Source organism: Tursiops truncatus, chromosome 10, assembly GCF_011762595.2.
Source record: "Tursiops truncatus isolate mTurTru1 chromosome 10, mTurTru1.mat.Y, whole genome shotgun sequence".
Classification (NCBI taxonomy): Eukaryota; Metazoa; Chordata; class Mammalia; order Artiodactyla; family Delphinidae; genus Tursiops; species Tursiops truncatus.
In genome coordinates, this window is record NC_047043.1 from 60,338,668 (window position 1) to 60,362,457 (window position 23,790).

Consider the following 23,790-nt stretch of genomic DNA (forward strand, 5'->3'; position numbering starts at 1 on the left):
TCAACTAGGACTACTTTATAGCACAGGGAACTCTACTCAATACTCTGTAATAACCTATATGGGAAAAGAATCTGGAAAAGAATGGATATATGTATATGTATAACCGAATCACTTTGCTGTACACCTGAAAATGACAATAAACTAACACAACATTGTAAATCAACTATACTCCCAATATAAAATATTGGCCTGGGAGGTGTCAGGTACATCTGGAGGGAGGCAAGAGTGAGCCTTGCGGTCACCACACCACCAGCTGTCACCCGGCCACTCTGGGGTGAGGCTGAGGTCCAGGTTCCACGAGGGACGGATGCCGGCTCCTGTGTCAGAAGGAAGGCATGCAGCCCAGGATCTCAACCCTTGGCAGGGAGAGAGATGCTCCCGGACAGACGTCAGCTCTCACCCTGGGGCCAGGGCCCTGGCTGCTCCCTGCCCCGTGCCAGCCGCTCTTCCGCCTCAGCCTTGACGGCCACGAGACTCAGTGCCGGGCGGCTGGGAGGGGCAGGGAGACAGCACAGGCGCTCACTCCTACAGGCGGAGACAGAGTGGGCAGCGGCCGAGAGCTAGGAGGTGCCAAAGGCCACCGCGGATGGGCTGGGGAAGCCGCAGGACTGTGTCTCCTGCACACCCCTCCAGCTCACCGTCCTGTGCGCTGCCTGAGGGCTGGGGAAGGCCAGGCCGGCCCGCTCGCACCACACTCTCTGGCCCCCGCCCCGTGCCTGGCACAGAGAGCAGCCCTGGAATGCTGGCACAAGAGATACCCCCTCAACCCAGCTGTTCACCGTCCACTGGGTTCACCTGGATCCTCTCCTCCATTTGAGTCCTTCCTGCCCTTCTGTCCTCTTAGGTCCCTGGCTCCTATTCTCATCCACAGCCCCACCTTCCATTCTGTTCTTCTGGAAGGACGCCACCTACATGAGATCCTCGCCTACATGGAGAGGCAGGTGCGGATTCACACACATGCACACTCAAGGCACAGCAACCAGGATCCGTGTTGGAGAGCGAGCAGGGCGTGACCATAGGGAGATGCCTGAAATCCTAAGAAGGAACCTCAGGCTTCCTGTTCCAACCACCCTGGACCAGGGGCCTCAGGACATTCCCAGGGACAGAGGCAGGCAGACAGGCCTGAGGTGGGGGCCGAGGGATTTGGTTCAGAAATGACACTCAAAGGCCGGCAGCTGCCAAGCTCTGTCTCAGCGGATCCTGGGGGGATCCCAGAGGGACCCGGGGGGCCCCCACGCAAGGTGCCACTCTCCTGTGGGCGTCCCAAGTCAGCCTGAAGGGCAGGGGACAGGGACGGGCCAGGGCCAAGCCCAAGCCCAGCACGTACAATCACCACTCCGACAGGCACTTCCTCCCAGGCCAGTTCACGGGGCTGGCATCCACGGGCAGCTGCCAGGCACCTGCTGCCGGAGAGAAAAGCCCCATCGCCCCGGTGTTCGTGGAGGGAGGCGCCAGCTCGGATTCCAGAAAGGCGTGCAAGTCGAAGCAGAGCCCCCTCCCCGGATGTGGGCTGACCGGCGGCGGTACGTCCTGCCCTCCCACCCCGCTGTCCTCCGGCCCGGCCTCTGTGGGGCTGAGCTTGCCTCCTGTCTTTGCTCCTGGAGCCGTGTCTCCTGGGGACCGTCTGTCTGCCACTCACCCTCTTGGGCTGCACTCCCTCTTCCTGGACAGCCAGGGACCAGGCTGCTTCTGCCTTCAAGGCAATGGGAGATGCTGCAAAGACGGAGAACGGGGAGGGCTTGACCAAGAGGAGAGGCCGGCTCGACAGAGATAATTGGGTCTCCTGTATCCTGTATCAATCCATCACATTTATAGTCTTCTCTCCAGACAGGAGACAACGAGGAAATGACAAAAGCCAATAAGGCCAATAAATAAAGGGTAATGGAATAACCAGTACAGGCAGCCCATCCCCTGAGCCCCAGAGCCAGGAGCAGGGCTGAGCCCTCCCCTGTATCTGTCTTGACTTCAGCCACAGGCCCCAGGCGACAGGTAACACCGGTCAGCAGCCCCCATGGGGTTTTCAGCTGGAGCTCCAGCTGCTCAGGCCAAAAACCCTCGCATCATCCCTACCTCCTCTCTCTCACACACCCCACATCCAATCCAGCAGGAAATCCTGCCGGCTCTGCCTTCAAAATATATCCCAAGTCAGACCACTCCTCAACGCCACCGTCGCCATGCTGGTCTGAGCCACCACCGCCTCTTGCCTGGATTCTTACAAAGTCCTCCTGGTTGGTCCTTGGCCCAGACCGTTCTCAACACAGCAGCCAGTGGCGTCTATTAAAAGGCAAGTTGGGGCTTCCCTGGTGGCGCAGTGGTAGAGAGTCTGCCTGCCAATGCAGCGGACACAGGTTCGTGCCCTGGTCCGGGAGGATCCCACATGCCACAGAGCAGCTGGGCCCGTGAGCCATGGCCGCTGAGCCTGCGCATCCGGAGCCTGTGCTCCGCAACAGGAGAGGCCACAACAGTGAGAGGCCCGCGTACCGCAAAAAAAAAAAAAAAAAGGCAAGTTGCACAGAACCCCCGAGTGGCCCCCATCACACTCAGAGAACAGCCTGAGCCCTCTGCAGCCCCCCAATGCACCCCGCTCCCCAGGGCCTGTCTGAGCCCGTCTACAACCCCGGCTCTTACTCCACTTCAGCCACACCAGGTCCTTGCTGGCTCCTGCCTAGGCCGTGCACGCCTCACCTGAGGGCTTCAGCAGTGGCTGTTCCCTCTCTGTCACAGTCTTCTCCCAGAGAGTGCATGGCTCCCCTCTTTCCTCTGATGTCACTCTTGCAATGAGGCAACAATGACCATCGTACTTTCTATCCTCTCCAGCCCACTGTTTCTATACTTAAATCAGGGGGATGTGAACTCTTAGCTGCAGCATGCGAAGTCTTAGTTGCAGCATATGAACTCTTAGTTGCAGCATGTGGGATCTAGTTTCCTGACCAGGGATCAAACCTGGGCCCCTTGCATTGGGAGCATGGAGTCTTAGCCACTGGACCATGAGGGAAGTCCCAAAATTCACCCTTTTAAAATGCACAGTGTGGTTAGTTTTGACAAATGTATAAGCAGTATAATCACCACCAAAATCAAGATATCAGATATTTCCATCACGTCCTCATGCTCCTTTATAGTCAACCCCTTCCTCCACCCCAGCCCCTGGCAACCACTGAGCTGTTTTCTGTTCCTATAGATCTACTTTTTCTGGAGAATTCATATAATGGAATAATATCGCACGTAACCTTTGTGTCTGGCTGCTGTCATTCAGCATAATGCATTTGAGCCTCATCCATGTTGCTGCCTGTGTTGGTTTGTTCCTTTTCATTGCTGAGAGGTATTCCATTATATGGATGTACCATGGTTGGTTTTGCATTCAGTAGTTGATAGACATTTGGGTTGTTTACAATTTTTCACCATCAGGTATAAGGCTGCTGCTATCAACATTGTGTACTGGTGTTTGTATGGTCATATGTTTTTATCTCTTGGGTAAATGCCTAGAAATTGAGTTTCAGGGGACAACTAATCAGTCTCATCTGATTAGTGTATGTTTAACTCTATAAGAAGTTGTCAGATGTTTTCCAAAGTGGTTGTTCATCGTCCATTCCTACCAGCAATGAGAGTTCCAGTTGCTCTGTATCCATGCCAACATTTGGAATTGTCAGTCTTTTTTTTTCCTTTAATTTTAGCCAGTTGGGTGGGTGTATCCTATAATTTTAATTTGCATTTCCCTGATGACTAATGATGTTGAGCATCTGTTCATGTGCTTCCTGGCCATTCCTATATCCTCTTTGGTGAAACGTCTGCTATTGTTTTTAAGGAGCTCTAAAGACAGACTTTATATATATATATATATATATATATATATATATATATATATATATATATATATAAGTGACATATATATAGGTCACTTATATATATATGTGACATATATATATGTCACCATTTGAAGGAGCAAAACTCCCTGTGTAGTGTGACAACATTCCACCACTCTGCATGGGCTTGCTGCACCATGTGGAGAAACTGACCTCACTGTTCTAGTCTCCATTTTCTCATCTGTAAAATAGGCATGACAATACTTACCTCCTAAGGTAGTGTGAGGATTGTGTAAACTAAGACACATGAAGAATTTACAATAATCCCTAGTACACAGTAGCACTTAATAAATATCCAGCATGATAATGATGAGCATGATTACCAGCCCCCATGTGACTTGTTCATGCCAATCCAATTTCCCTCTTCCAGAGCCCTGTGTTTTCATCTGTAAATGGTTAGGGACAATCTCTAAACCCCTTCCACAGTAACATTCACTGATTTCCTGAACTGCTCTCTGTTTACTGACACACCCCTCACAGGTCCCTTCCTCCACCCAGGGGCACCCCCGATAGCCACCCACCCCCCGGGACACTAGTTACACACACAATGCAGCAGAAAGCTCCCTGCAGCCCGTCCTTCCTGACACGCAGAATGGCCTAGGCCCCAGCTCCTCAGTCACCAATGAGAGGGACCGTGAGAAGCTGGAAGGACCAGGGGGGGACAGTGGAGACTGAGGAAGAGCTGGGAAGGGCAGATGGCGCCAGGCAAGACCAAGGAAGCTGGGAAGGTAGTGTGGCCTTTCTGGGACCCCATCCCCTGCCCCGCAGGGCCCCGCATGCCCTTCCCTCTCCCCACACCACCCTCTCCCTAGCTCAGCTCCACAGCTCAGGGTCGGGGGGTGGGGGACCAGGCCCTCCGTCAGCCACACCCTCCCCCCACCTGACCTCTGGGGGACTGGATCCCCAAGAGAGCCCCTCCCTGGGGGTGTGGGGCAGGGAGGACAGGAGTGTTGGGAAATCAGTCCACACAGACCTGGGGCTGGTGCCAGGGCGCCACAGGGAGTGGAAGGAGGTGAGAGAAGGGGGCTGACCAGCAGGGCCCAGGCCGCTGGCAGGATAGGCCAGATGTGGCGACTGGGGAGCTGAGGGACAGGGAGGTTGGGAGAGCGGACGGCGTCACAGGGGCTGGGGGCCTGGGGGTTCTAGAAGCCCAGAGCATGGAGACTAGGAGGCAGTGAGGGGCTGGAGTACAGGAGGCGTGAGGAAGACCAGAGGCCAGGGGCACGGCTGGCTCGGGGTGCTGAAGCTCTGGACTTCCTACCCCCAGTCCTCCATTTCGCTTACACTAAGTGGGCTCTTTACGCCCACTGTCACCTCCTCGATTATGGGCAGCCCGCCCAGCCCTCCTAGCCATCAGCCCAGACTCTCTTGGCACCTTGGCCACAGTGCCCTTCTCTCCCCAAGGCAAGTCACCAACTCAGTGCCACCCTCGCCACCCACCTGCTGCCAGGCCCCAGCTGCAGAGCCCCTCGTGCCAATTTCTCTGCTCCTATGCCCCGGCTGAAGACCACCTGGCCCCATGTGTCTGCTTCCCGCCAGCCCCAGCTGCTGCGTGACCACCCTCCTCCTCCTGTAGAGACTCTGGTGTTTGCAGGATAAATAAAAATGGAGCAGTGGGGCCACAGCCTGGCCTGCGGGCCTGATGGCAGCGAAACTCCCCAGGTGCGAGGGACAGGAGGCCCCGGAGCCAAAGGAGTCCCTTTCCTCACTCACTCACTCCTGCTAAGTGATGTCAGCCTACACACGGGACCAGCTGGGGAAACTGAGGCATCTGTCCATTCTTCCTTTAGCAAACATGTGCTGAACATCTCCCAGATTCTGGAGAGCACAATAATGAGCACAAACAGACAAGACCCCCGCCCTCATGGAACTCAGTCATGCTGGGGAGACGGACATTAACCTCAAAATCCACAAACCAGAGCTCTTTATAATTACAAAACAGTGAGGGGGTGGGGTGGGACAAAGTACAATGAGTACAAACATCAGGGAAGACCTCTGATGAAGACATGGCATTTTTGTCGACTGAGGTGGGTGTTTCCAGGCAGAGACCAGGAAGGGCAGGTGTGAAGGTCCTGAGGTGGAAGAGTCGTGGCCTGGTCCAGAAGGGAAAGATGGCCCACGTGGCTGGCTTGGGAGTGAGGACGAGCCAGGAGCAGAGTGTGGACGTGATCCAGCGGCACACAAAGAGGTGCCTTGTTGTATATGCTTTCTATTATTTGCAGGGAGGGGCAAGGTTGCCAGCTGGGTTTGTACTTTAGAAAGATCCTACCTCTTGCTCTGAGGGAAAGATCTGTGGGGCATAAGAATGGATGAGGGGAAACAGGTCAGGTGGTCTCTGTAGGGAGAGATGACGGTGGAGGGTGAGAAATTTGGGAGCAATTTGGGATGCAAAATTGGAGAACAGAGCGCCCAAAAATGGGTGAGGAGGTGCCTCTGGTCTCCGACTAGGACAACAAGGAAGGTGCCACAAGAGGCTGTCGGCCTCCTCAGGCAACCTCCTGGGCTGGCCCTCAGGCCTCTGACATCTGCCCCAAAGAGTACTTGGCAAGCAGGGTGGATGATTCACTGGGGGCCTATTCTATTTAAGAATTAATTCTCCACTGTGGAGAACAGTATGGAGGTTCCTTTAAAAATTAAAAATAGAGCTACCATATGATCCAGCAATCCCATTCCTGGGCATATATCCAGAGAGAACCATATTTCAAAAAGATACATGCACCCCAAAGTTCACTGTAGCACTATTTACAATAGCCAAGACATGGAAGCAACCTAAGTGTCCATTGACAGAGGAATGGATAAAGAAGATGAGGTACACAGAGACAATGGAATACTACTCAGCCATAAAAAAGAATGAAATAAGGCCTTTTGCAGCAACATGGATGGACCTAGAGATGATCACACTAAGTGAAGTAAGTCAGAAAGAGAAAGGCAAATATATGATATCACTTATACGTGGCATCTAAAAAATGACACAAATGAACTTACTTACAAAACAGAGACAGACTCACAGACATAAAGAAAAGCAAACTTACTGTTACCAAAGGGGAAGGGGAGGAGATAAATTAGGTGTCTGGGATTAACAGATACACACTACTATATATAAAATAGATAAACAACAAGGACTTACTGTATAGCACAGGGAACTATGTTCAATATCTGTCAATAACCCATAATGGAAAATATCTGGTAATAACCCATAATGGAAAAGAACCTCCTATGTCTACCACAGACAGCAGAAGCTCCACAAGATAGCAAGTTCCTGTACCCGCCTGAAGCATTACACTATGTCGCTGCTGATAGGAAAACACTGCTTCTCTGGTCGTTGTGAATGTAGCTATATGAACTGCCCCCTGAGCATAGAGCACAAAGGCGGCCTCAGTCAGCTTTTTTTTCTTGGCTGTGTGGCTTGGGGGATCTTAGTTCCCCAACCAGGAATCAAACCTGGGCCCTCAGCAGTGAGAGCTTCAGAGTCCTAACCACTGGACTGGCAGGGAATACTCTCAATCAGCTTTTAATGTTTTCTATCAACCTATCAAGAATTTACATGACACATCCAGTCCCTCTCTTGAGGGAACTTCCCCTTCTGCTTGAATTGTTTACAAAACAAAATTGGGGTTGAGGTCTGACGGCACTGCCATGTCACTGTTGAGGACACTTGGACACCTCACAGGAACCAGCCCAGGCTACCAGAAGGTGGTACCATTCCTCAAAGTCACGGGGAGCCCAGGGAGGGAACCCCACTTTGATTCATCTCTAGGTGACACTCCTGTGGATAAATAACCACAGTCTCCAGTCGAGAGCACAAGCGCAGCTCAGCACCTCCCAGCAGTAGCCTGACTCCACGCTGAAGCCAGCGTTCCCCCATGAAACACAGGGGAGCCCTTGCTGGGATCCTGTCACTACCCCGACCTCTGCTTCCCCAAGATGATTTCATTTCAGAAGCCACTGGTCCAAGGCCTTTATTGTGGTCATGCCACTCCCACACAATACACCTCCTTCCCTTCTCATCTCAGGATGTAGCAGCTGGATACTGTTTCCTCCATCCCAGAGGCTCTGGGTCCTTCTGTAAATTGATGCACTTCCTCCAGAGGCCAGCTTTCCATACCCCAGATCTCAGAGAGAGGAAGCCTTGAATATAGTCTCAAAACAGTTAACTAACTCCCAAGTGGGGGACCAGGGATAGGTACTCACCCTACATTTGAATAACGAACAAAGCCAGCCAAGTGGCCTTCCCCGGACTCCAGGCAGTTTCTTCTTAAGCCACACCTGTACCTGCTACCTGTGGACATGGCAAGTGGGCTGCACTAGGCATGTAACCATTCCTGCGGGTCCCCTGAGCTTTGCAGAGGCTTATTTGGAGAGCAGACCTCCAACGGTACCCCAGCCTTAACCTCAGCACAGGTTTGGGTCTGTGTGCTTTCCATGCTGGAAAAAGGAACATTTCCATGTGGAAATCTTCCAAATGTGTCTTCCCCAATCACCCTGTCACCAGATTGTTCTAAGCAAAAACTTTCTTGTAAATTATCTTTGCCTTTGACTGTTCACACACAAAGGTTACATAGTTGTCTGTCTCTGATATCACACACGTAGCTGGGGAAATGGTTTCAGAGGTTCCCACAGCTGGAATCTCCAGAGGAATTCTGACCAAGAAAGGGGACATGAGGTCATGATGAAGAGGGAAAGAAGGAAAGAGAAGGTGGGGAGGACTCAGAGAGCCAGAGAGGAGAGGGGACTCTATGCAGGTCACCTTGCTCCTGTGCCCCTCCCATCTCCAAGCTGCAGTTTCATTGGTGCTGCCCCAACATTCGCATACAAGTGAACAGATGATAAAATGGTCAAGGAGGAACAATAATACACCAGTATCAATGAGCACATGCAGCCCCAAGTCTTGGTTTCTAAATACCATTCTCCATTCACAGGAAATCAGACTCCTTGGTGAAATGGCTGATTCATCGCTAGAGCAGAGAAAAAATACAAGATGAGCCCCGGACCATCCTAGAAAGTAAGAGAGTGCTTAGACTGGTATATACATGTCAAAAGACATGGGAGCCAGTTTGAATGGTCCAGTTAGTAAGTTTAGAAGGAGGGAGGGTGTAGCAAATCATCAGTGGATGAAAATTAGGATAAAAGTTTGATGAGGAACATAGTCTCAAAGTATCCTCCCACAGCTGCTCTTTAATTTACTTAATTTAACTGCGGGGGAACTTGGCACACACGTCCTAAACCAAGTGATCGGGGACAACATCGCTACCAAATGGGAAAATGGATATTGCGTGCCTCCCCAAGTGATACTCCGAGAGAGATACAACATCCCCTTTGTGGTAATCTTACCAAAAATGCATAACCTGAAACAAATCATGAGGAAACAGCAACAGAACTTGAGCAACGTCATTCTACAAAATAACTGGCCTAAACTCTTCAAAACTGTCAAGTTCAAGAGACACAAGGAAAGGCCAAGGAATTCCTCCAGATTAAAGGAGACTAAAGGGACGTGACAACTAAATGCAACAGGTGGCCCTGGACCAGGAAAAATAAATAAATAGAAAGAAGACATGATTGAGACAACGGATGAAATTTGAATATGGCCTGTGAATTAGATAACAAATTTTCTGATTTTGTTAACTGCATTGTGATTTTGTAAAAGAATATCCTTGTCCTCACCAATACACTCTCAAGTATTTAGGGGTAAAAAGGCGTGATGTCTTCAACTTACTCTCAAGTGATTCAGAGAAAAAAATCTGTATGTGTATATACTATGTATAGTATATATACAATATAGAATATACAGTATATTATACATACATATATGTAGAGAGAGAATTATAAAATTAATGAGCAAAATATAAATAATTGGTGACTCTGCATAAAGGATATATGTGAAATCACATTAAAGTAAAATTTACACAAATAATAATAATGGCCAACAACTCCATGTTTCTTACTCTGTGGCAGGTGCTGTTCAAATACTTTACATGTAGTAACTCATTTGATACTTGCAAGAGTCCTACAAGGAATGTGGTACTATCGTCCACGTTGTCATCTTCCTTTTGCAGATGGGGGAACTGAGGCACAGAGCAGTTAAGATGGCAGAGCTGAGATCTGACCCCAGGTCAATCTGCCTGGCTCCAGAGTCTGTGCTCTTAGCCAGTGGGCCTTGATGCCTCATAAGCTGTGTGGAGGCTGAGAACGGAACCCGGGGATGGGAACATACACAGAGGACACGTACATCTTTACACCCAAATGCACATGGATGGGCTGCCCGATGCACAATGGTGGCAGACTGAGAATCAAAGCAATCTTCGGCTCTGAACATGTTAGTGAGCCTCTGAGAAAGCAGAAGGAAGCTCCGAGTTGAGTGCCTTAGGCCTGGGGGCAAAGACCCTCCTTCCCGGGGGCGTCCTGCAGCCTCTAGCCCAGCCTGTTTGCCTTTCCCTTCCCCTTCCTGAGAGCTCCAAGCTCAGTTTCTCTTCTTCTCAGACCCCTAGGCCCACAAACCCAGAAATTAGGGGTTTCTGGCCTTGGCCTGCTGGTGGTGAACACTGGCTGGGGCCTTGGAGGAAAGAAGGTGGGCCCCGATGAAACAGTGGCCCCAAAGTCAGAGTTGAGGGGGGATGACTGAAAGCTGATGGCCACAGAGACTGGAGGAGACTGGGTGAGGGCAGGAGATGAGAGGACCATCCAGGCCCCAGCCCCACGGTCACTGCAGGAGCAGCTTGGCAGGGGTGGCTGTCCTCCTCGGCTCTTTGCCAGAAAGGACTGAGGGAGTTCTGCTCCCTGCACCCCTGAGGAGGCTGAACCTCGCTGGCCGAGTGTCAGGGAGGATGGGGCTGCTTGGGCCTGTCCAGCCCAGCAGGGAAAAGGGGGTGGGGGAGGAAGGCGCTGACGTCCGGATTCAGCAGAGACCTGGACCCCCGCCATCCCCTCCCCACTGAAGGACCTGTCACAAGGCGGCCGTGGCTCACACCCGCTTATCGGGGCTGGGGTGTGGAGAGGGTGTCGCGGACGGGAGATAGGACTGGGACAGGGCTGTCCACACCGGCCTGCTCTGCCTCTCCCTCATTCACGCCTCCTCTGAGGCCCCTCAGCCCACTACCCCCCGCACCTCCAGGCTGCCCCTGCATATCTCCCTGCAAAGCACCCCTGCAGGCTGCGTTATGAGAAGGAGTGCTCTGCCCTGGGCAGTCAGAACACCGAACACAGAGGGACCCTGGAGAGTGTCCGGCCCAATCTCACGTTGCACACAGGGGACTAGGCGTAAGGGGGTGCCACTTACCTGAAATCATATTGCAAGTATGCAGAGGAGCAGAGCTAGGCTCTGACCCTAGACCAGAGCTTGTAAGGCTCCGAGCCTCAGCCAGGGAGCCCGGAGGAAGGGTCCCAGGGCCACAGTGAAGGAGACGTCACAGCACACTTACCCCTGAGGAATCCCAGTCTATTCAAGTTTCAGCCTCATATGGGGAAAGAGGACATAGACACGTCACACTGTCCTGGACTCCACTGACCTTGGAGAAGATCCAAGGTCTCTGCCCGTGTCTGAATGGCAATGACAGCGAGAGGTTGAAGGCTCCCTCTGCAGTGTGGGGCAGTGCGGGGCAGAGAGGCGAGAGGGGGCACACAGCACAGAAATCAGGAGGCCGGGGGAGAAGTCAGGGGCCCATCATGGGAGGTGGTGGGAACTAAAATATGTGTCCTGCCTAGTGGGCTAAGAAAGAGCCAGTTGGGCCCCAGATGTGCCAAGGCCTCGGAGCTCCTGGGGAGGCCTGGCAAATTTAAGGCCACTGTCTGCCACTGTCCCCAGACTTAGAAGACATTTGGGCAGAAATGAGCCCTGGCATCACCAGAGGCATGACGGTTCATCCTGTGCCTGTCGAGGAACTGGGGCTGGGGGAGGCAGAGGAGAGAAATAATTCCAAGATCCTGGCTGGGGGCAGGGGAGAGGGCAGGGTTCCACACCTGCACACAGCTGGAAGACCTAAATTTAACTCCGCTTCTCTCTGGGCCAAACACACAAAAGCCCTGCTCAGCACACTCTGACGGGCACCTCCGTGCTCCCATCTTCCCACTGGGACGGGCGGCCTCAGGACCAGACCCTGTGGATCCTGATGAAAAGTGAGTGGGGAAAGCGCCCGGGGAACTCCAGCCGGCTGGAAGCAGTGCTCAGCACGCCGCTGGGAGTCATCCCAGCACAGGGCCCTGCTCCACGCAGCGCCTGCCCACAAGCTCACAGCCAGAACAATGCACATGCCTTCCTCCCTCCTCTGAGAAGCCATCATCTCAGAGGCCAGTCTCTGTGTTCCCTGCAGGGGGACTGGCCCCCCAGCCAGGCCCTAGTCCTCAGCCTTCCTGGGTTCCCTCACAGGGACCATGAGCGCAGTGACACTCAAGCAGGATAAGCTCAACATTTCCGACTTGCTGGTAACTCCATAAAACGTCTTGGGCACGTGCTGTTTACAGAACCCTCTGGAGGCCGCAGAAAGGAGTCAACTCTGCAATCTGCCTGCCTCCAGGAAGTTAGCAGGCCTTGGAGGGCAAAGACAAGTAAATGATGAATGACTGAACTACAAAGCAAAGTAAAGTAACGGCAACAGCCTTGCGGGGTGGAGGGCAAACATTACATGTGTAAGTGGGAAGATGGGCTGGGCAGTCTCCCTGCATAGCACAGGTGTCCAAAACGCTGGCCCAGCCGTGCTGTGTGCAACCAGAGGTGCAGTGGGCAATCTCCCTGTCCCAGAGTGACTCACAGGCAAATTTTCATGGAGACCTATTTCTGCATTGTACAATCAATTTAGTGTTTTTTTTTTTAAGACATAGAAGAGAATTGAATGTAAGTTCTGAAAATATCAGAGCCCATTATTATCACATGAAACTTGCTGCATGGTTATGTGAAGCAGGTTGCCATGTAAAATGAATTTTTTACCAAAGGGACCTTCCTTGGCTCTTGTCTCCTTCAATGTTTTTAACGGACACATTGAAGGCTTGTTTTTCCAATCTGCAATCTCAAAGCTGGGAGGCATAGCTAACATGTCAGATGGCCAAATCAGGATCATCGAGAATGTGAACTCGCCTGAAGATGGGTAGGAATTATAATCAAGTGGAATCTTAATAGTTGGGCATACATAAAATGCCATATTTGTGTTCCAGAAATTGACTACGTGAGCACATGATGAGAAAGTGATTTGACAGTAGATCATGTGGAAAAGACCCGAAGCCGTTAGTTGGAGCGAGTCCCACGTGAACCAGTGGTATAGTGAGAAAAGTGGGGTGTCAATCCCCCACCTCGATTCAGCACTGCTATCACCTCACCCTGAATGCTTTGTCCAGACGTGGTCGCCACACCAGGAAGACATGTGAAATCATGGTGAAGGGTCTGAAATCCATGAATGCCTGGGCATGAAATGAGATGCCCTGATGTCATTAGGAGCACCTTATCTCTAAAGGGCTATCAGGTGAAAGTAGGTGCCAGCCAGTTCTGTGTAGCCTGGAAAGGTGGTTAGGGCCTGTCATTGATGAGCAGGAGTTACAGGGGAAGGTTTCAGCTGAATGTTATGCAGCTCTTCTATAAAGAAAATTGGGCACCTGGGGGCCTAATGGGATAGGAGAAAGTTTTCCCTTGATAGTCACAAGGTCAAGCTCAAAGACCACCTGCTTGCCAGAAGACTTCTGTCTAAGGAATGTGTGCCTTGGGGGAGGGTGGGAGCAAAGAAGGGCATATGGTCCGGTTCCAAATCCTGGTTGCTCCTCAGGATTGCCAGTGTTGCTTGTTTAGAAAATACAGATTCCAGCTTCACATCGGATCTACTGAATCAAAATCTTCAAGTGTGGGGTTGGAGAATCTACTATTCTTTTGAAGCTCACCAGGCAGACTATTCTAGATTGAGAGACTAGACATAATTAACAAAATATAATATAGGAACCTTGATTGAAGCCTGGATGTTTCAAAAAAGTATAAAAAACATTTGGGGAACATGCAGGCAAATTCTAATTGAGATTGTTAATTAGATGATATCGAATGCTTGATAATTTTCTTAGATGTGATAATAGTTACTTTGGAAATAGGGGAATGTCTTTTTTCTTAGGTAATTCAGGCTGAAGTATGAAAAAGTGAAGTGCTGTGCACTATTCACAATAGCCAAGACATGGAAACAACCTAAATGTCCATCGACAGGTGAATGGATAAAGAAGATGTGGTACATATAGACAATGAAATATTACTCAGCCATAAAAAAGAATGAAATAATGCCATTTGCAGCAACACGGATGGACGTAGAGATGATCACAGTAAGTGAAGTAAGACAGACAAAGACAAACATCACATGATATCACTTATATGTGGAATCTAAAATATGATACAAATGAACCTACCTACGAAACAGACTCACAGACATAGAGAACAGACTTGTGGTTGCCAAGGGGGAGGGGGCTGGGGGAGGGATGGAGTGGGAGGTTGGGGTTAGCAGGTGTAAGCTATTATATATAGGATGATAAATAACAAGGTCCTACTGTATAGCACAGAGAACTGTATTCAATATCCTATGGTAAACCATAATGGAAAAGAATAATTTAAAAAAGAATGTGTAACTGAATCACTTTGCTTACAGCAGAAATTAACTTTGCAAGTCAACTATACTTCAATTTAAAAAAATAAAGTAAAAAAACAGCAAAGGACTTCCCTGGTGGTGCAGTGGTTAAGAATCTGCCTGCCGATGCAGGGAACACGGGTTCGAGCCCTGGTCCGGGAAGGTCCCACATGCCATGGAGCAGCTAAGCCCGTGCGCCACAACTACTGAGCCTGCGCTCTAGAGCCCGTGCTCCGCAACAAGAGAAGCCACCGCAATGAGAAGCCTGCGCACCACAATGAATAGTAGCCCCCACTTGCCGCAACTAGAGAAAGCCCACGTGCAGCAACAAAGACCCAACGCAGCCAAAAAGAAAAAAAAAAAAAAAACAAACAGAAAGAAGAAAAGTGAAGTGCTGTGTCTACAACTTACATTTTTTTTAGACAGTAAGTTACTTTTAAATGGTTCAAGACAAGAACGCAAATGAAACACAGTATGGAGGGAGAGGGCATTCGTTGCACTTTCAACTTTTCTGAAAGCTTGAAATTATTCAAAATAAAATTGGGGGGAAAAATTAAACTCTCTAGGCTTCTCTGATGTGAGCCAAACATGAGGCGCACTGGAAGAGATGACCCCTCCTGTCCCATCCAGCCTGAGAGCCTGGAGCCTGCCTACTGAGGCTCTGTGCTGGGGCGAGGTCCCAGCGGTGTGGCATTAGGCCACAGTGACCCCTAGAGGTGCTGTGCACTCAGGGTGAACCAGCCCTTGGCCGAATTGTCAAGTTCAGGAACATGGAAGAGAAGCCCATCCAAGCACCCCATCTCCCCTGCCCCAAATTATACAGAGTGCAGTGCATCCCACTCGGCCCTCTGATGACCTGAGGGTTGGTCCCTGGAGGTGAGGCTGGACTGAAAAAGCAGCACTGGATCCCCTGATAGACCATCTCCATGACGACAACCAGAAAAGCAGGCCAGGTGGAGAGGCTGGGCATGGATGTGGGCAAGAGCAGGGCTTCCATGGTCGATGTGAGGCTACCCCTGACCAGCTCCACCAGAATGAATTAGAGGCTCAAGGAGGAGAGTGAGGGCCCAGAAAGGGGAAGGGCACACAGGGTGGATGTGGTAGGGAGTTAGCAGGGAACAGAACAGCAGACCCTGGGGTCGGGGACAGGCCGCTGACGGGAAATTGGAGATTCGTCATGTTAACACCAATGACATTTATGGACTCACGATCAAGGCAGGGAACACAGGCGACATGGTAATACTCACAGTCACTCCAAGAGCAGGGCTGCAGGCTGAGCCCAGCTCTGCAAGAAGCCATTCCCTCAAGATCAGACTCTGTATCTCCTGCTGGGCTCTATTCTAAGTCCTGAAGGAGGGACGGAGGTTTTCAGTCGTTTGAAGATGGAGTCACAAGTGCAGAAACACTAGCAGGTAGTTAAGGGGCTAACACACCCATCCTACCTTTGCCACTTGTGTAAGGTCCCCCTTTGCTGCATACGATATAGGCGAAATAGTCTCAATCCACAGACCAAAGAGCCTGAAGTCTCGAAAAAAAGATGTTACTGCAGGTGGAGAGAGATTAGGGAGTGAGTCCCTCGCCCCCAGAGGGGGGTCCCAGCAGCAGAGCCTGGGTCCTTCTCCCTCGGCAGCCTCCCTCAGACCAGGGGCTCCCTGAGCATAAACAGAGTGGAAGGCAGAGTCCCAGGTGCAGCCTGAGACCGCGGCAGGACCCGGAGAGGGCCCGGCTGGATGGTGATTGGCTCAGGTCAGTAATGAGGTCCTTCTTTGACCAGAGGGACACACCTGATGCTTGGGGGGAGGCCTAGGGCTCTGCTGCTCTGAATCCAAGTACTCAACAGTCCCACGGGGGAGGCAGAAGTGATCTGATCCAGAGGAAAGTCCTGAGCTCTACCCAGTGTTTACATTTCAAAGTTTGTTTTGGAGGGACTCTTAGTGGAAGTGTTGAGACAATTCAAGCATCACTTGTCGTATATCAACAAAACTTTTACGTATAAAAATGAGGACTGGGAGACTGCTTTTTTAATTGTAAGTAGTTATCTCTTCTTTTTCACAATGACCAGGTAGCATTTTTCATAGGAACTAAAAACATGTTAAGACACTTTAATTTATTGATCTAAAAATCAAGATTCTCTACCATTGAGGTGGTGACACAGGAGTGAGAACAGCATGGGAATAACCCCAAGGCTGCTGGAAATTCAGGTCAGAGGAGAATGTAGTGACAGGCCCCGGGGACAGCGGATGGGGGCTTGCCTCTTGAGATGGGCGGTAGGACCTCTCCCACAGAGCCGCCCTCAGGCTCCTGGAAAAACACCCAGAACCCACTGTCACCTCTCCAACAAGGAGAGAAAGTAACAGAGTTTTTGGTCACAGTGACATTTGGGCTCTTGCTCCCTGAGAAGAAAAAGACTGGCAGAAGCTAATGGGGAACAGTGTGATAAAACAGGCAGGTATTAATTGGGCTGCAGTGTTCTGACCCCCCAACTTCTTTCTTTTTTACCCAAGTAAAGCAGAATAATGTCAATCATTATCATCTTACCTTTATCTTAAAGCCTTGGCATGTCTGTTAGAGACAAACACAAAGCACCATGAAAACTGTTCTAGTAACAGCACTTGGAAAGACTGTGACAGGACACAGTCAGACAAGTTCCTGTGCCCTATTTTAAGACATTTTACTGCCTACACTTATGAAAGCCCATGAAAGGATTCCACATAAACCCAAATCTAGAGATCTGGCTCAGAAAACAGCCACTGTTTCCCCCAGAGGTAACAGTTTTGGGGTCTTTGGGCCAACCACCAGCCCTATGTATGCCATCCAGGTAGGCACGCTGGCACAAAGGTGGGTGAGCCACCAGCTGGTGAATCTGTGGGCACAGACCCTTCTAAGGTTCCTCAGTCTCTAGAACAAAAAGCCCATCTGGAAAGCAAGGAACACATCGATTTGGCACCAGCCAGTCTCTAGAAGAATTGCATTTCTGAAGGCAAATGGGGACCTTGATAAACCCCAAAAAGCACTGACCTTTAACCTTCAAATACCTGTGACTGTTTCTTCCCAAAGAACTAAGGAGGGTTCAAGTCAGAGGACATTAAAGTCCCTCTGGCTCGATGGCAGACAAGGAACCAGACCCCTCTTACCAAGCAGGCCCCAGGATCACAGACACCCCTTCCATCACTCAGGACATATGTCTTTCTGAGTCAAAAGCCTCTGTGTCAGGGAAGATTTTAATGTACCCCATGTTGTGTGCCCATTCCTTGTGGATTACTTCTTTGGGAAGATGAACCTTGGGCAAAACACTTCAGCTCTCTAAGCCTCAATTTCCTCTTGGGTAAAATGAGGATAGTGGTATTTCCCTCAGGGGATGGTTGTAAGATAATACACGTAAAGCACTGAGCTTAGTATATAGAACATACTAAGTGAGCAGAAAATGTAGTTGACAGAAGAGGAGGAACAGCAGGCCCATGAGGGGAGGAACAAGAAACAAATATATGATACACATGGTCAGGACAATGCATAGGGGATCTCCAAAAGCCATCTCTAAGACCAGCTCAAGTCCCAGGGAAAGAACACGTACAATATTTGGTTCCACGAAGGCTGAGCAGATACATCAAAGACACTGTATGATGTGGAGGCAGAAAATATAATGCCTTCACGTACAATACATCCAGAGAGACACGCACACAGAGTCATCCTACAGACACAGCCCTCCTGTTAACTTGACACAAGACCAGCCCGTGATCTGCAGGCGTTAACAGTTTCCTTAGTTTCCCACGTCAAATAAAATACCAACCAAAACATTTGACATCCTTGATCTTTTGGGGAGAAATTTAGTCTGAAATTTAGGAGTCCATCATTTTAAAGCAGAGCCACAAAAACATAGTATCCTGAAGAGGCTGCACCTGCTTCATTACAGACAATGTCGCACTTCTGAGAGGTGAACTACGAGGGCTTTCTTTCCAGGACCCCTGACTGCTCTGAGCTTTGAGTTCTTCCAGCTTCTTCTTGCAGTGAGTCATGAAGTCCTCACTGGGTTCAATGCCTGCGTTCCGCAAATTTTCCATGAAAGGATTTTCCAGTCTGAGTACCGATCGGGCTCCCTGAATCTTTCTTGTGCTCAGAGTGAACTTCCTGAAATCCAGGAGCTTACAGGTGTCCACCAAGCAGATGTTCCTGATGTCACTATTTCCATCCAGATGAGGGAAAAACACCAGTCCTGACAACTTCTCCAGGTTCTGCAAGCTCACCTGGAGCTCACTTAATTGGGGCTGGAAGCCAATGGCCTCGCTGGGCACCACGAAGCCCCTAGTGCCAGGGGCTCAGTAGACCCTGGGCTTCTGCGCACCAGGATCGCCTTGCAGAGGTGGGAGGGCACCGCCACATTGTCCTCGCCAATCACCTAAAAACAAAGCAGCTGTATTAGTGATGCTAATTTGCACTAGCAGGTCCCAAATTTTTCCTGAAAAGACTTTTAGATGCATTTCTGAAAATGTACTTACAAACTACCCCACCCCATCCCCAATGGATTTAAATTCAACTGCCAAAGGTAATAATAACCAAGATACAGACTCACAGAGAAGATGAGCATTTAACAGGTAGATTCTGATTGTCTTTAAAGTAACACCACCCCAAAGAGCAGGGGTCTCATTCTCTGCTCCTTGTAGGACAATGGAATGCCAGGAGTGGGTCCTGAGTTTTTTAATGGACAAGAAAGGCTTTGCCTTTTCCTTGTCTCATAATCAGAACTTCTGGGGCTCCTAACATTCAAAGGTCAAAACGGCCAGCTTGGGGAACTCCCAGCTCTAGAAATAAAAATATGGCCTTGGTTTATCAAATTCGCTAGGGAGCTAAACAAACAGCCTTTCAAGAAACGCCCAGACACACCACATCAGTATTACTATCTCCAGTATCACCTAGACTGTGGCTCATTTTAAAAATTACATTAGGTAAATGTAAATGCTGTTTGCTCAGAGTTCTGCACACTCTTAGGGCTGCTATCAAACACAGAACCCCTGAATGTGTCATCAAATCAGACACTTTGGAAAGGTATCCACACAACGAAAAAGCCAGAGCCAGGGTCGGGCCTGAAAACAACTTGGCTGCCTGTGGAGGCTGGCTGTAATAATGAAATAACACTGTTATGAAACCTTTTCAAATTTCCTTCCAATTGGCTTAGAAGCCATTATCTGCTTTCTGGAAAAGAAAAAAATGAACGTCCATTTCCTTAATGGTCTCCAATAAAATGACACAATCCAGCTACAATATGCTTGTGGTACTACTGCTCCTCCCGGGCCGGCCCTTCTTTGGCAAGAGGCCTCCCTTCCAGGCCAAACCCGCTCGCTGTGGGAGGCCCCGCTGGGAGCCCAGATAAGGCAGAGGGATGAGAGCTACAGAGGATTCTTTTCTGCTTTTCCCAAGCTCCTACCCATACGGCGCACAGCCTAACAACTCCGAGGCCATCTGCTGCCTAACACGCAGGGAAGTCCCACCGCCAAGGCCAACTGCATGGCTGCAGGGAAGACCCATCATTCCACAGGAATGATCTCTGTAACTGTCTTGGAAGTTAGTGAAAGTGGTTGGTCAGGGTGCAGTTTGGAGTAAGGTTTACGAAACTACACAATCCCCTCCAGCAAGTCATTTCTGCAGCTGGGAAAATAAACATGCCGTTCAAGACAAAAAACATACTGAACATGAATGCAATGGAGGGTCACAACTAGCGCACGGATCACCAAGAGATGTTAATTCAACACTGCACCTCAGAGGTCCTGTGCCCGGCACTGCTGGAAATACCGAAAGGAATAAGCTTTAAACTCATTTGGCGCTGCTCTCAAGAAGCTTCCCATCCAGGGGAAGAGTCAACACCCACAGTGTGGTGAGACGCAGCCGACACAGAGCAGCAGCAGCAGCACTGAGTGGGCGGGTGCAGGGGAAGTCAAGGACCAGAGCTGAAGGTGTGGCTGCAGCTGAGCCTTAGTTTACAAGGTGGGGAGAAGTTTAAATGGGCTTCAGGTGGTCCAGTCACTAACTAGCTGGGGAGCCAACAGTTAAGCAGCTCCTTGGTGTCACCTGGTGGACATTTTCCATCACTGCAGCACAGATCTCAGACTCCCAGCTATCTGGAGCCTTAGGAGACGAGTCACTTGATTTTATTCTCTCCTCACCGACTCCTTGTCTACAAACAAATGACAACTCTCAAAAAACTTAATCAGTCATGCCCATGTGCTGCTAAACAGGGCTTCTAATCAGGTGCGTTAAATTCCAGCCAAAAGTAAAGAAGCTTGACATTTTAAGATCCGTGGATTTACCACGTGGAAATCTACCGTTTCTATTAGATTTTCAAAAACTCTCACATAGCTAGAGGACCTCTAATACTACCTTTGAGAAACCTCATGAACACAGAAATTCCTACTAAGAACCACAAAGTGTGACTCTTCCACCCATGACTTACAATATTTCAACAAAGAGGAGATAAAATACTAGTCCCAGAAATAAAGAGAAAAATGAAAACTTAGCCAACTCACTATCTTCTCTGATTCAGTCCACTTTGTTCTCAGGAAGTAAACATATTTAACGTATCTAATATAGGAACCAGTCCTATTTGGAAATTCAGAAAACTCGTTTCTTCCCTGATTTTAAAACTTAAAAAAAAAAACCTGAAATATCTTAGAGCTATCTTCTCTGTAGACAACTCAACCTACATAATAAATTCTTCCCACTTTTGGGAAAACTGGAAATGTTTCTAGAAACTAGGGTACTGAAGCAGAATGGTTCAGCAGATTGAAACCCCAGGGACCTGGGGCTTTGGCATGAAGTTGCAAGTCACGACCATTGGTATCTTCTTTTTTTGTTCATAAAATGAGTAATAACAATCCCCAAGCTATCTCATAGAATAGTTCCGAAGATATAAAGACAGGTTAGTTTTAAAAAAAAAAGATTTTGAAATCTGCAAGGCCTATGTAAAAAGCTATTTTTGTAGCATATGTCATTCAAAAGACAGGAATGCAATTGCATTTGGTACAAAAGGTGGTTCTGCAGAGGAATAGTGGAGAAACATGGGATCAAGCAAGATTAGACCAGTTCAAGGTAGACAATAGGGTTTCAGGAGAAGAAAACAGGTTGGACACAAATGACACCCTAAACAAAGGACTCGAGGGCTTAACGTGAACCAAGTCTTTAGTATCAGTAAATCAGCAATAATCCTTTTCCTATGACATTTAGGTATAAAAATACTTTACAAAAGGAAATCTTTGCTGCTGTTAAATTACCAGAAAGCACTGAACTCTTGTCAAGGCTGTAACAAAAGCTGGAAATCAACTGGGAATCACTAGAAAATACAATATATATAACAATCATAAAGCTGGCACTTGTGACCTGAAATTAGTTTCCGTACGTGCTGGCCTGCGCTCGTTCCCTCCTATCCAAGAGACAGAGATGACAATTTGCTCCCCCTTCCCACCCCCAACTCCACACACACAGAGCTGGGCCTTCATGCTGACTCAGTGCCAGCAGAGACTGGCCGCAAACGACACCCAGGCTAAGCCTGCCCTCTGTCATGTCATATCTGCAGCAACTGTGCCTTAAGTGAAATAGCAAGCAGCATCGTGAGGAAAAAGTATGTACCTGCAAGACTCAGACAGATAGATAGATATTTGTTTACGTTCCCCTGGTAAGACAAAAAAAAGAAATTCTAAAAATAAAACTGTTGGACACCTCAAGAGATAAAGCCCTTAAAATAAAGTCATGCCAATCAAGAGAAAGAAAGAGACCATGACAGTGTGATAAATAGGGAGGAACCAGAAGTGAGGGAGTCACAGGAGTGGGGAGTCAACAGGGGTGTGGCAGCCCCGTGTGCTACCGGTAAAGCCTCTGCGGGAGCTCAAACCCTGGGAGACGGTGCTTCCCACACGGGGCATCCACCCAGCGCAGAGGTGGGAGATGCCAGGCCAGTGAAATAAGCACATTTTCCCAAACTGTCAATTCCACTGGGTGATTTAGGTTGGGGGTAAAGAAATAGTTAACCAGTAAAAGAAGTAATTTCAATTAAAACAAATAGATATGAAAATGAAGATTGCCTAAAGATAAAAGAGGAGATTTCAAAAAAATTCCCGATCACTTCAGCTGATGCCTCAAGATCCCTGGAGACATATTTTTGATTTCCTCCCCCTCCAGGAATTGTGGAAGTTGGAAAATAATACTGTAGAAGGAAAACACAGACTGTTAGGTACTTCTAACATCACCACCACCACCACTACAGGGTTGTCAAATCTGAAGCTCGCTTTCTTGCCAGGTCAATTATAATGTTCAGGCCAGGATCTTCAGGTATGTTTCACTTGTCTTGATTCAGTCTTTTCTAGAAATAGGCACATGGATGACCTAAGCTATAATAAAGGGGGTGATTCTGATTAGAGCTGTCAGATGACTCACTCTGATAAAATCATTGCTACCAATCTTCCCTCAGGCTCACATTCACTCAAGTCCTATGATGCTGTGATTCCTTCCTACATATTCTAGCAGACGTTTCTGCCTGGCTATAAGGAATCTTCCTCCTGGCCCATTTTCTGTTCTTATTTTTGCAGGCTAGCAAATATCACTTGTAACTGCTCTCCATCCACATCATTTTTTACCTCCTGGCCTTAAGCTTCTATATATGAAGAGCACAGCAATCCCTTCACTGTAGACTTATGAGATCTTGAAAAACAATACTATGAATGACTGGCAATTCTCATACAAGTAGAGAAACCCACCTTTGGATTTCCCCCTTGACAATTACTAGAAATGTCACTTGGATGTGACCCCTCAAAACCTCAATTTCCTTACCTATAAAAGAAGATAACCACTGCTTGTTTGTAAGAGCTGTTTGTGAGGACTGACTGGGATGGCGTGAACAAAGCTACCTACATACTGGGTGGTATATATGGCCCTCGATAAATACCAGCTCATCTGCTTCACTTCCTCTGAAGTATACACATATATGCTTCATTACCTAGATAGAAAAGTAAATTAATACCTCGCTTTTATTAGGTACATTCTCCTAAAATAAGGTTCAAAGTACAGTCATAAACAAGAAGTAAATACTAAATGGCTGGATTTAAGAAAACAAAACACGAACACTTCTCATGCATTCTGAATTGCCACACATAATTGTAAGACATTCCCTGGGAAACAGGAATTCATGATTCAAATACGTATTTATTCCTTGAGAGGAACAGACCCACCTTGAGGGCTGGGCAATGCTGTGTCCCCTTTCTCAGCATCACTAAAGGACATGGTTTTATCCACAATAATTTTATCATGAATTGCTAGAAAATAACCCGAATTTTTAGCTGGGCATTAAAGGTTTCTACCACCTGGTGCAAACC

At 48.8% G+C, this 23,790-nt stretch overlaps 1 long non-coding RNA gene across 1 annotated transcript; it reads right to left on the reverse strand.

Annotated features, from left to right (window-relative positions):
- Positions 1–383: 383 nt before the first annotated feature.
- Positions 384–15,738, reverse strand: LOC117313754 (uncharacterized). The gene is made up of 3 exons (XR_004528312.2): positions 15,685–15,738; positions 1,328–1,693; positions 384–925 (listed from the first exon to the last, which is right to left on the reverse strand). It is a non-coding gene; the product is annotated as an uncharacterized lncRNA (long non-coding RNA).
- Positions 15,739–23,790: the final 8,052 nt, after the last annotated feature.